Source organism: Prionailurus viverrinus, chromosome D3, assembly GCF_022837055.1.
Source record: "Prionailurus viverrinus isolate Anna chromosome D3, UM_Priviv_1.0, whole genome shotgun sequence".
Classification (NCBI taxonomy): Eukaryota; Metazoa; Chordata; class Mammalia; order Carnivora; family Felidae; genus Prionailurus; species Prionailurus viverrinus.
Genome location: NC_062572.1, coordinates 69,777,438 through 69,790,295, shown reverse-complemented (window position 1 = coordinate 69,790,295; position 12,858 = coordinate 69,777,438). Strand labels below are relative to the sequence as shown.

General features: G+C 49.0%; 1 protein-coding gene across 7 annotated transcripts in view; it reads right to left on the bottom strand.

The window, feature by feature from the left end:
* Positions 1 to 12,858, bottom strand: part of CTIF (cap binding complex dependent translation initiation factor) — a 298,093-nt gene that overhangs the window by 260,172 nt on the left and 25,063 nt on the right. Inside the window, exon 1 of one of the 7 annotated variants that reach the window (XM_047828164.1) lies at positions 9,339 to 9,377. The exons of the other annotated variants lie outside the window; for them this stretch is intronic. The gene's annotated coding sequence lies outside the window, so the exon portion shown is untranslated. Of the gene's footprint in view, positions 1 to 9,338; positions 9,378 to 12,858 lie in introns of those variants that run through there. 7 annotated transcript variants of the gene reach the window in all.

Genomic DNA, 12,858 nt, shown 5'->3' with positions numbered 1-12,858 from the left:
AGCAACCATCCCTTTTTTACTAGATAGATACAGAGACAATGGACAGATGGATGGGTGGACGGATAGACAGATGGATAGGTGGACGGATAGACAGATGGATAGATCGATGGATGGATGGATGGATGGATGGATGGATGGATGGATGGATAAACAGACGGATAGGTGAATGAATGGATGGACAAATGGACAGGTGGATAGGTGAACAGGCAGATGGATGAATGGACAGAGAGTTGGATGGATGGACAGATGGATGGATGGGTGGTTGGTGGATGGATGGATGGATGGATGGACAGAGGGACAGATGAATAGATGGATGAATGGACAGATGGATTGGTGGATAGATGGGTGGCTGGGTGGATGGATGGATGGATGGATGGATGGATGGGTGGACAGATAGACAGATGGACAGTTGGATGGACAGATGGATGGGTGGATGGATGCATGGGTGGGTGGGTGGATGGATGGACGGACTAATACTTTCATGAGCCATTTGTCAGCCAGAGGCTTTAGAGAAGCTTCCATTTAATTATCCAATCAGAAGAATGAGGGGCCTCAAGAAAGCTTACATCTGGCTTCAGAGCCGGAAATACAGGTATGAAAAGATAATAATTAGTGTGGGTCTCTGCGGTCACACGCAGCTCCTCCTCCATGCCCTCCCCCTGAAAGAGTCAAATACTCCCACTAGGCAGACAAATGAGCACATGAAGAGAGCTGAGAAAGCAGAGCTCCATCTGGGAAAGAATCCTGGGAATTAGGGACAAGGCCCTGGGCTGCATAGAGGCCTCCCTCAAGCAGCAGAAATGCCCATTACTTCAGGAAAGGATGACAGGGGTGTGTGTGTGTGTGTGTGTGTGTGTGTGTGTGCATGTGCGTGTGTGTGTACGTATGCACATGAGTGAGAGAGAGAGTGAGAATGCAAGAGAAAGCTGGGCGAGAAAGAGCCAATAATTATTTCTGAGCAGGAAAAAGTCATGATAAAAAAAAAAAACCACAAACATTTCACGGGGAAAGAATAGTTTTCTCAACCAGCAGCACTGAGACAACTGAATATCCATATGTAAAGGAATAAGCTCGACTTACACTTCACATCCGACACCAAAATTCACCCCAAAAGATCACAGCCCTAAAGGTAAGAGCATTACAAAACTCTTAGAAAGCATAGGAATAAATCCTCGTGACCTTGGATGAAGCCATAGTTTCTCAGCTATGACACAAAACCACAAGCAATGAAATAACAAATAAATAAGGATCCATTGGACTCCATCAAAATTAAAAACATTGGGCCTCAAAGAACATGATGAAGAAAGTGGCATGACAACCCTTGGGGGAAAATACTGCAAACCACAGATCTGATAAGGGCATAGTATCTAGAGCATATAAAGGACTGTTACGAATCAACAATAAAAGGACAAAGGACCAAATTAGGAAACAGGCAAAACTTTGAAGAGACATCTCTCCAAAGAAGGTACACAAGTGGCCTACAGCCCTTGGATGAACAGGTAAACCTGAGCGTTTAATACTACAAAGCACTTGAAAAGATGCTCAACATCCTTAGTCATTGAGGAAATGCAGACCGAAACCACAGTGAGACAGTACTTCACAGCCACTGGGATGGCAAGGCTCAAAAAGACACACAATACTCAAGTGTGGGTGAGGATGTGACGAAACTAGACCCCTCGTCCATGGCTCGCGGGACTGTAAAGTGGTCCTGCCACTTTGGAAAACAGTCTGGCAATTCCTCAAAAGGTCATTACCACATAAACCCAATAATTCTACTCCAAGGTACCTATCCAAGAAAATTAAAAACAGGTCCACACAAAAACGTGTACATGAACGCTCAGGGTAGTATTATATAGTATTCATCATAATAACTGAAATATGGTAACAACCCTCAAATGATCTCTCATTGGCTAATGGGTACATTAAAATGCGGTATAACCACATATTGGAATATCATTTGGCCATAAAAAGGAATAAAGCACTGATCCATGCTACAACATGAACCTTGAAGGCACTATATTAGGTGAAAGAAGCCAGACACAAAAGACCGCATTTTCTAGAACTCCATTTACGTGAGAGGTGCAGGATAGGCAAATCCACAGAGAAAGAGGGTAGATGAGTTGTTGCCTAGGGCTCAGGGAGTTGGGGAGAATAAGGAAGGAGGTCATGGAAATGCGCTGGATGGCACTCTTCCAGAAAACAAAAAAATGATGCATCTAGAAAATGTTCTGGATAGAAGACACTGTTGCACAACATGGTGAACATATTAAAGCCACCTACTTTTTTATTTTTATTTTCTTATTATGTTTTTAATTTTAATGCCAGCATACTTAACATACAGTGTCATGTTAGTTTCAGGCGTACAATGGCGTGATTCAACAATTCTATGCATTACTCAGTGCTCATCATGACAAGTACGCTCTTTAAGCCCCATCACCTATTTCACCCGTCCCCCCCACCCCACCCCCCCAACCATCAGTTTGTTCTATATGGTTGAGAGTCTGTTTCTTACTTTGTCTTTTTCCTTTATTCTTTTGTTTCTTAAATTCCACGTATGAGTGAAATCAGAAAAAGCCACCTGCCTTAAAAGGGTGAATTTTTATGGTATATGAACTGTATCTCAATAAAGCTTTTATTTTAAAGAAATAGCAGAGAAAGAACCAGAGATGAGGGCCACGCAGGGCCATGGCATATGTTTGGGTGACCTGACTGAAGACAAATGAAGAAAAACCAAAAGGAAGTGTGAGAGAAACCAGGCAGAAGGGCACATCTCAGGAACCAAGCCCTCACGTTCTGTATGGATTAACATCTCTGAGGGCAAAAAGAGTAATAGATCCCCAAAACAAGACCATTTCCTTCTGGATTTGGCTTTTGACACCACCTGCCTCAAAAACCCGAACTCCGTCACCACCCTCTGGTCCTGAGGCAGGGACACATGTCAGATTCCGTTTTACCCGAACACCCTGTCTAGGATGGATGAGGCAGGATTCTTCTGGAGCCACAGTTGCTTGTGGTTTTCTCCTCATGTCTCAAATCTCAAGTTCACTCCGAGAGTCAGTCCGAGTCCCCAGGCCAGTTTGCTATGCTCGGTATCGGACCATGACACAGGGACCCTGGGCAGACCCCTCTCTGCCCAGGTCATTAAAGGGGAAGGGAGGCTGTGACTCATGCCTGACGCTATGCCTGAGTCAGACCTCCCACCTGACGCCTTCCAGATGACGCTCTGATCAGATTCACTCGTCAGTGGCTTTTCCTAAGCAGGTACAATGATTTCTCTTTAGTAATTCCTCTCATAACACTCTCTTAGAGGCTCTGGATGCACATTTGCTATCGTGGCTGACAACATGAAGGGCTCTAATATCACACATCCCACATAAGCGGCTCTCAGAGTTTTAAGAATAATTAGCAATTTCAACCTTTTAGAATACTATTCCCTCGATGAAGAAAGCCAAAAAACAAAACCAGACAAAAGACAAGCCCTGAAATCACCAAACACCAAGCTTATGAAGCAGAGAAAGGATCATAGTCTAAATTAGTAAAAGGTACAGTTGAGGGGCACCCGGGTGGCTCAGTCAGTTGAGCGTCTAACTTCAGCTCAGGTCATGATCTCGTGGTTCGTGAGTCTGAGCCCCACCTCAGGTTCTGTGCTACAGCACAGAGCCTGCTTTGGATCCTCTGTCTCACTCTCTCTCTGCCCCTCCCCTGCATGCTCTCCCTCTCTCTCTCCAAAATAAACATTTGGTTGGGGCGCCTGGGTGGCGCAGTTGGTTAAGCGTCCGACTTCATCCAGGTCACGATCTCATGGTCCCTGAGTTCGAGCCCCGCGTCAGGCTCTGGGCTGATGGCTCAGAGCCTAGAGCCTGTTTCCGATTCTGTGTCTCCCTCTCTCTATGCCCCTCCCCCGTTCATGCTCTGTCTCTCTCTGTCCCAAAAATAAATAAACGTTGAAAAAAAAATAAAAAATAAAAATAAATAATAAAAAAAATAAATAAACATTTGGGGCGCCCAAGCGGCTCAGTTTGTTAAGCGTCTGACTTTGGCTCAGTCATGATCTTACGACTGGTGAGTTCAAGTTCCACGTCGGGCTCTGTGCTGACAGCTCGAAACCTTGGAGCCTGCTTTGGATTCTGTGTCTCTTTCTCTCTCTGCCCCTGTTTGTGCTCTCTTTCTCTCTCTCTCTCTCTCTCTCAAAAATAAACATTTAAAGAAATTTTTTTAAGATTCAAATAAATAAATATTTTTTAAAAGTATATATATATAAAATAAATAAATAAGAGGTAGAGTCGAGCAGACCGAATCCTACCTATGTCATTTTCCTCTGTTTTGTTTGTGTCATACACATATCCTGTACTTGGGTCTCCATGGGACCATGTTTTATTTGGTTTTACTCTACAAACTTGGTGTTGCCGATTCAACAGCGAGGCCTCAGCTGGCACAGTGAATCTGGAAACCAGGAGTCTCCGTTCAGAGGCGGCTTTTCGCCTACTTATTGCGGCGTGTGTGTTGGCTGAAGTAGAGACCTACAGAGAAAAGGGACCGGGAAAGCGCAAACAGCAGTGAGCGAGGCCCCGGATGAGGATACCAGCGAGAGGTGGGGCAATCGGGCAAAGGTCCTCAGATGAACAAAGCCTCATCTCAGAGAAAGGCTGTAAGTTACCAATGAGCCTGGCCTCCCACAATTATTGCAAAACATTTATGTGTTTTTGCTTTTCCAATAAAAACAGCCAGGCCTCAGCGTCCCTGGGTGGCTCAGCCGGTTAAGCGTCTGACTCTTGATTTCAGCTCATGATCTCACGGTTCGTGGGACGGAGCCCTGCGTCCAGCTCTGCACCCACTGCACGGAGCCTGCTTGGGGTTCTCTCTCCCCCCTTCTCTCTGCCTGCCCCTCTCCTGTTTGCTCTTGCTCAAAAAAAAAAAAATAAATTAATTAATTAATTAATTAAATAAATAAAGGAAGTCGCTCTGTCTCAAAATAAATAAATAAACATTAAAAAAAAAATGGCCAGGCTGTAGGAGCAGAGACAGCACTATGCTCTGCTAAGTGCCTCTCTCCTGGGCTGGCGGCTGACCTGGCAAAGCCCCAACGGCCACATGTCTGCCCTTCCGAAGGTCAGTGCTGCCCCGGGCAGCTAGGGTGCAAGTGACCGCACAGCCACAGCTCCCCAAAGGCAGGCGCACCTGCTCCCGAGCCAGGGCCAGCGGGCACACCTGGGTGTCTTGCATAATGCAGGCACTGCTGCCCAAGGTCAGCGAGAGACCATCCACAAGCCCCAATTGTTCTCCGGCAAGCTCTCTCTGAGGCCAATTGTTCTACGAGGCACGTTTCTCCAGCTCGGGGCCCGCCTGGCAGGCCCTGGGTCCTCCACAAATGTTTGCTGTTGGCTTCTCGGGATGAAATTGGGAAAGCGCTCTCATTTACGAAGGCCTTGGTCCAGACAAGCGCCCTTACTTGGGCAGTCTCCCTTAGAAGGAGAGGACCGCAGGAGTAGTTGCTGCAGTTTATTTATTCCAGATAACCAGGGCTTGGAGCCGGGGCCAGAACCCGGGGCGGATGCATGCACAAAGCAGCTTTCATAAAAATGCACGCCAAGCAGGGAGCAGTTGTGATGTGCCTGGGCTGGGCAGTGGAGAGCATCCTGGGAGAACAGCGCTAGACCGAGAGGCGGGGTCTCCACTGACCATCCCTCCCACCTCGTGGGGCAAGGGGGGCTGCTTGGGGGGGGCGCATAGATACACAAATGCACCTCTGACTCATTCTCGAGTTCGGAGGGTCTCACACCAGGCCTCAGCTCTCCTCACCGTGCATTGCTAAAATCCCACGGCATCGTCTTTAAACCCCCTTAAGGCAAAAAAAAAAAAAAAAAGTGAAAATTAATCTAATTAAAGTCGACAGTGTTCACAGTAAGGAAAATTCTGGTATTTTGCCAAGAGTCTCTCTCCCCAGCCAGCGCCAGCTCTGTGGGTAAAGGGCACGAGGTTGGGAGCCTGACAGGCCCGAGCTGGAGTTCTGGCTCTGCCACTCAGCTGTGTCACCATGGGGACATCTGTCAAAGAGGCAAGAGTGACACTTACCTTTTTTTTTTTAATTTGTTTAATGTTTGTTTATTTTTGAGAGAGAAACAGAGACAGAGCGTGAGCGGGGTGAGGGGCAGAGAGAGAGAGGGGGACACAGAATCGGAAGCACGTTCCAGGCTCTGAGCTGTCAGCACAGAGCCCGATGTGGGGCTCGAACTCCCGAACCGCAAGATCATGACCTGAGCTGAAGTCAGATGCTTCGACTTGTGACCGACTGAGCCACCCAGGCGCTCCAAGAGTGACATTTACCTTTCAAAACTGCTACGAGCATACGAGAGTTAAAAGCTATAAAGCCCCCCACCCAATGCGAAAGTCAGCCCCTCACGCCCCATTGGCTCGAGCCCAACCCACCGACCCCGACAGGTGCCTGTGCTCCCAGATCCTTGCCCCCAGGAATCCTGGCAGTGGACGCAGGACTTGCTGTATCTCAAGCTGGCAGCTCCAGGGAGGGAGGATCCCCAAAACCCGGCCGAACCCAACACCTTTCCTGGCTATTACTGTCTCATCTCATTTGGACCTGTCAGCAGCCCTGTGAGGCAGGCAGGAGACTGGCTGGTATTTCTATCATCCCCATCTTAGATGCAGAGAGGGGAGTGAGCCTTGGGCTAGGTCTCATGGGAAGTTACCCCCCAGAGCTGGGCCTCAGACAGTCCAGCACTCTGTCTGATGATACTGAGCATCCAGACATCCCACTACATTCCCTAGGCGGATGGAACATCATCCACGCTTCCCAGTGTGCGACTGGATGTTCAGAAATGCAGCAAACGTGACATTCTATCTGTTCCAGACTTGAGCCTGAAGGAGGTCTGGCAGCTTGTTTTTGTGTTCCGAGAGGAGCCAGCCATCTTGAAAGAGGCCAGCTGCGCTCGGACCACCATGTTAGAAGGAAGTCAAACTAACCGCACAGAGATGCCACTCAAAGATACCATCTAGAAATACCACAAAGAGATGTCACAAAAAGAACAGAGGGCCCCAGGAGCACCCTTTCTTTACTGGTTCTGCTTCTCTGGAGAATCTGCCTAGGCCAGGCTCCTTGAGGCCAGGAGCCAAGTATGATTTGCCTTTGACCCCTCAGTCTGCAGCGTCCCGCTCAGACTATCAGGAGACCACTCACACATCCAGAAATAGCGGATGGGCAAATACACTATAATGCAGCCAAATGAGAGAATATCACACACTTGGGAAAAACGCAAAGAGGGCCACTATGTGCTGGTGTAGGCGAGATCTACAGAATATTCTGATAGCTGAAAGACCAAAATACAGGATCGCATTTTCAGTACGTCCCCTTTGAGGTAAGAGAGGGCAAAATAAGAATTTATTCCTTGCAGTACATGAAGAAATAGGAAAGAAGAAACAAATTATTAAAGGCGCCACCTACTGTGATTATGTTTTTTTAAGAAGCGTTCTTATCCTTTATTTTTCTGCTTTATTTATAAGCGAAATAATATGGCGTCTGGGATTCATGTCAAAAAGTCCACACGTAGACAAGCAAACAGCAGAAAAGAATCAAGCCTGGCCACGAGAGGATAACTGGGAAAGCTGGGTGATGGGTCTCCAGGGGCTCATTAGAATAGTCTGTCTACTTTTACAACTGTTTGAAATCTTCAGTAGTGAGTTTTTTAAAAAATTGCTATTTCTAGGAGAGAGTAGGACAAGAAGGAAGCGGGGTGTGGTGGATGGGGACAGAGCGCGAACGATACTTCCGTACTTCAGAGCGTATCTTTTTTTAATTATTGAGGTAAAATTCACATCGTACCTTCACAATGTTGTGTAACCGCCTCTACTTGTTCCAAAGCATTTTTATCACATCAAAACCCCTTACCCGCTGAGGCACTGATTTCCTCTTCCCCCCCATCTCTTGCCCTTGCTAACCGCCTACCTTCATTCTGTCTCTAGGGATTTACCTATTCTGGATAGTTCATACAAATGGAATCATACAACACGTAACTTGTCTGGCTTCTTTCGCTTAGCATGATGTTTCTCAAGTTCATCCACACGGTATCATGTATCAGGACTTCATACCTTTTATGGCAAATAATATTCTCTTGTATGGATATACCACATCTTATTTACCCATTCATAGGTCGGCAAACATTCGGATTGCTTCTAGAGCGTATCTTTCTGTTTTGACTTTATTCGTGAACTCTGTAAATGTATTGCCTCTTCAAGAGCAATATCAAAAATTACACTGCTATTAGACAATGTAGACCACAGAGAAGGCAGATGGGGACACAGGGGCGGATTCATTAAAAAGTTGGAAAGTGTGGCAGAAAATAGAAAGCATTCAAAAATAAAAGGAAAAGGGACAACAAATTGTAGTTACTTGTGCTGGAGTTATGCGGTTGTAACAATTTATAATTTTTTCAAGCATGAAAGCACTTGAGAACCCGTTTGGGATACAGACTGGGAGTCTCGGCTGGGTTGGGAGACAGGGCTGGACTATGAGGGTCTCCACCCCAGGCTGGGGCCAAGCCAGGGTGTGGTGACATCTATCACTGTCACACGCTGACCAAGTTCCTTGTCTCTCCAACTAAGAGGACGGACGGCTGGGGCTCCTACTTCCCCCTCCAGAGGCAGTAGGGGACAATTTCCAGGGAGGTATCCTGTGGGCAGGACAGCCAGTGGCCTTCTGTTCCCTGTTTTGGGCACTGGGCCTCTAAGAATTATTTTGTAGAGTTGCATCTGTTGCTTTAAAACAAAAGGTCTGAAGAGACTCTTACGGGAGAAGGAGTTCTGGGCTTGGGAGTCAAAAGACCAGTTTTTAGTTGCAGCTCTGAACTTGGATGAGTTACGTGCCCATTTTCCAGATGGAAATAATAATTCTTGCTCCTTCTGTACCTTGGAATATTAGATGGTTCAGAGATAATTAAGGCTTTGAGTTCCTCGGCAGAAAGATGCCTGGAAACACAAGGGGATATTATGATTCCTGTGGCCTGTAGCAGAGACTATGAGAGAAGCCAGTATAAACAATTGAGCTCAGAATAGTAATCTAATCTTCCAGACTTTATCTAGGGGAAGAAGAGTCTGAGAAGCTACCCAAGCTACCTATCTCCACCACGAACTCACAAGAATATAGTTCTGTACAGTCTAGAGTCTCATTTCACCCCTGTCCCAAATCTGCATGGGTAGGATTAGTCCCTTTTTGAAGAGGGAGAAACTGAGGCTCAAAGAAGATAAGAAAGATAAGAAGTGGGACTAGACCCCTGGCCCATGCAGTGCTGCTTATATTCTGAGATGCATCCAAACACAGCATGCTTGGTCACCTGGGCTTGCTGGTGGCTATGCAGAATTGAGGATCCCCCTGTGTCACTGCCTCAATTCATCTCTCCTTCAACAGCATCTCTTACGGGCCGCGCGGTGCTGAGTGCTGCGGAGAAAGAGGTGGTATATGGAACCAGGCTCTCAGGGTGCTGCTGGTCCCCCTCGACTCACTCTTACAAGAGGCCACGGCAGAGGCTGCTGGTGGCCTACTCCGTATCCATTCGCCCGGTCTTCCTTCCAGACAGAACCTTGGGTAATGGCTCAGCTGCAAAACCACATTTCCCAGACTCTCTTGCAGGTACGGGTGGACCAATGAAAACTGATCCCAGTTCCTCCTCCTTCCTGCCCACGTGGCTGGTCCTCCAGCCACCCCGTTGGACCATGAGGTGACCTTGAGTAAAGTGGCCGCCTGCAAAGGAGAGTGGAAGCAGACAAGATCCCACAGAATCAGCGTACCAGCTCAGGTCAGCCTCCCTCCAGCCTACTTTTTATGCAAGAGACGAGCAATCTCCATCTTAAACAGCCCTGGTTATTTCTGGTCTCTGGCATGAACCCATATACATGGGTCGGTTCCCCTGAGTTGGCTTACATACCCTAAACAACGAAGGCTGCCAGGCTCTGCGTTGGCCTGAAGGGGTAGAGGCAGCCACCGCTCAGAAAATAACCAGGCATCCTGGTGAAAAGGACAAGGAGGCCATCTAAACGTCACAGCAGAATCAAAGAATGAATCTTCCAGACAGCCCAGAACTGGGGTCCCCGGCCCAGGGGATCTGCAAAGATCCTGGGACAGGTCCCGCTGACTCACCTCCACCCGTGTGGCCTTCACTCTGGCCCGTGCTCATCTCTCCAGCCCTGTTCCTCACCTCCTGCCGCACCCCCCCCCCCGCCCCCGAAGTCTGCGTCCCAAGAAATACCTGACTCACACCCAGCCACATGCACGTTCTCACCACCAGCCCTTTGCACATCATGTGCCGTCTGCCTTAAGCACTCCTCTCCCCACCTCTTGGCCAGAGTGACCCCTCCCCCTGCACCCTTTGATTGAACTCTCAAGATACTCAGTCCTTGGGGTGCGTGGGTGGCTCAGTCGGTTGACTTTGGCTCAGGTCATGATCTCATGGTCCGTGGGTTTGAGCCCCTGCGTCGGGCTCTGAGCTGACAGCTCAGAGGCTAGAGCCTGCTTTGCATTCTGTGTCCCTGTCTTTTTCTGCCCTTCCCCCACTCACGTTTTCTCTCTCTCTCTCTCTCTCTCTCTCTCTCTCTCTCTGTCCCTCTCTCGAAAATAAACCAACATTAAAAAAAAAAAACCTTAATAAAAAAAGATACGCAGTCATTCCATAAACAGCCTTCCCTGACTTCCCCAAGCTGGACCAGGACCCCTCCAGAAACCCTCAGGCCCCAGGCTCCTCCTTTCTCAGTGTGCCAATGTCCGTCTCCTCCCCCGGTCCATCTACCCCTTCAGGGCAGGGACGAAGTACTGGACCTTCTACAACCCCGTGTGAAGGCTCTCTGGCCAGAGGACTGCCTGCTCAGGACGTAGCACAATGCCCGGTAGGTGGTAGGTTCTTAATATTGATGAAGTCTGTCCTTGACAGACTCAGAATCTAACACCCAGCCGGCAAACGGCTTTGTTAAACCCCAGTCTCCTCTGCCTCAGATTGCAAAAGTGTTCTCCTTTGCCAGAACTTGCTGGCTTTTACGCTCTGAGAATCATGATGTGCTTCCCTGCAAATGGATCGGTCACCCACCTTCTTTCCTGGGCACACACACTCTCCCCTCTGAGCCCCACAGTGGCCCCCCCCTGGGGTAAGGGGCCTCGTTCTGATCTCTGCTTCCTCCCCTCTCCACCCCGTGCGGGGCAATGTGCTCCGCTTACAGGAAGGACTGGGAGTGAGTCAGTCACCTTGGCCGCGTTTACAGCTTCTGGTGAGGGGAGTCCAATGTTTACAGGTTGAAATTGCTAACATGAGGTTTGGACAACACTCCAGATTCCCTGGTTTGTCTCCCTGCCTTCTAAAGTGATAGGGGGTCAGTATCCCTGCCCCCAAGCGACAGGTCTAGAAGGACTAGGTTGAGTTGCTGCTGGCACAGATCTGAGGCGGGCTCCTAGGACAGCAGGAGGCAGGACGCGGCCCCAGGCAGCCGCCAGGTGGTCGGGGGTGCCCCCCCACCAAGCCCAGTCAGATCCCTGCACACACTCAGCTAGAGCAGACAGGCCCAGAGGCCCATGAGAGCCTCGGCCGCTTTCGTAGTCAGCTCTTGTGAGCTCAACTGGTCTTTGGAGAAGAAGGTTCAGCAAAATCTTAATTATAGGCCGTCCCTCCTGCTTTTAATGGCGAGGCTCTGAAAACGTAGTACCTTAATCACATGGCGTTAAATCAAATCACTTTTTTTTTTTAAGTAGGCTTCGCGTCCAGCGTGGAACCCAATGAGGGGCTTGAATTCATGACCCTGAGATCAAGACCTGAGCTGAGATCAAGAGTCAGATGCTTAACCGACAGAGCCACCCAGGCGCCCCTCAAATCACGTTTGAGGTACACTAGTGAGGTTCAGTATGTAAAGGAAACCTGTTATGAAATCTTTTATAAAGCAAGTTCATTGAACCTTTTTGAAATTCAGGGAGTTTTTTGTTTATGCAGTTTACTTGTGTGAATCTAATTCAAGTTTGCCGGGCACCTAAACCCCTCACTCATCGGTGTCTGTTCTCCTTGTCATCTCTCAAGGGTGCCCCCCTTCCACATTGAGTCTATGGCAGTCGCCAGGAGCCGGGCCCTCCCTCCCTGGGCCCCCAGGAGTTGCCTTTCCGCTCAAAAGGGCACACTCTAGAAATTCCGAACGCAAGCGTTGTAGGCCAAATTGTGTCCCCCTCCCACCCATTCGTATGTTGAAGCCCTAACTCCCGCCACCTCAGAACAGGATTGCATTTGGAGAGGGTGCCTCTCAAGAGGGAGTTAAGGTACAAATGAGGTCACTAGGGTGGGCCCTAGCCCATTGGGACTGGTCTCCTTCTAAGAAGGGGAGATCAGAACATAGACACATACAGAGGGAAGGCCCTGTGAGGACACAGCAAGAAGTGCCCATCCATAAGCCAAGGAGAGAGGCCTCAGGAGAAATCGCCCCTGCTGACCCCGTCATCTTGGACTTCCAGGCTCCAGAAATCGTGTGCACGTGAATAGGCTGTGTAAGCCCCCCGGCCTGTGGCTCTCTGCGGCCGCAGAGCCCTTGCAGACTGACATAGGAGAGCCGGTCCGCGCCCTGTCTCATCCGTCCCACTCTGCCGCTGCTGAGCTGGGTGACCCCAGCTGGCGACCGCAGCCGGGGCTCAGGGTCCTCTATGTCTCCCTCCCTTAGGGGGTTGAGTGAGGATCACATGGCAAAGGTCGGCAGCGTGCTGGCGAGTTCGCTTCGCCCTCACCTTGGCCCGCTGCTGCGTGGCCGATGTCACTTACCCGCAGCAAGGGAGATTTCTCTGTCGCTTCTCACGGTCTCCCAGGTACAGAAAGCCGAAGTGAGAAGGGGATCCTG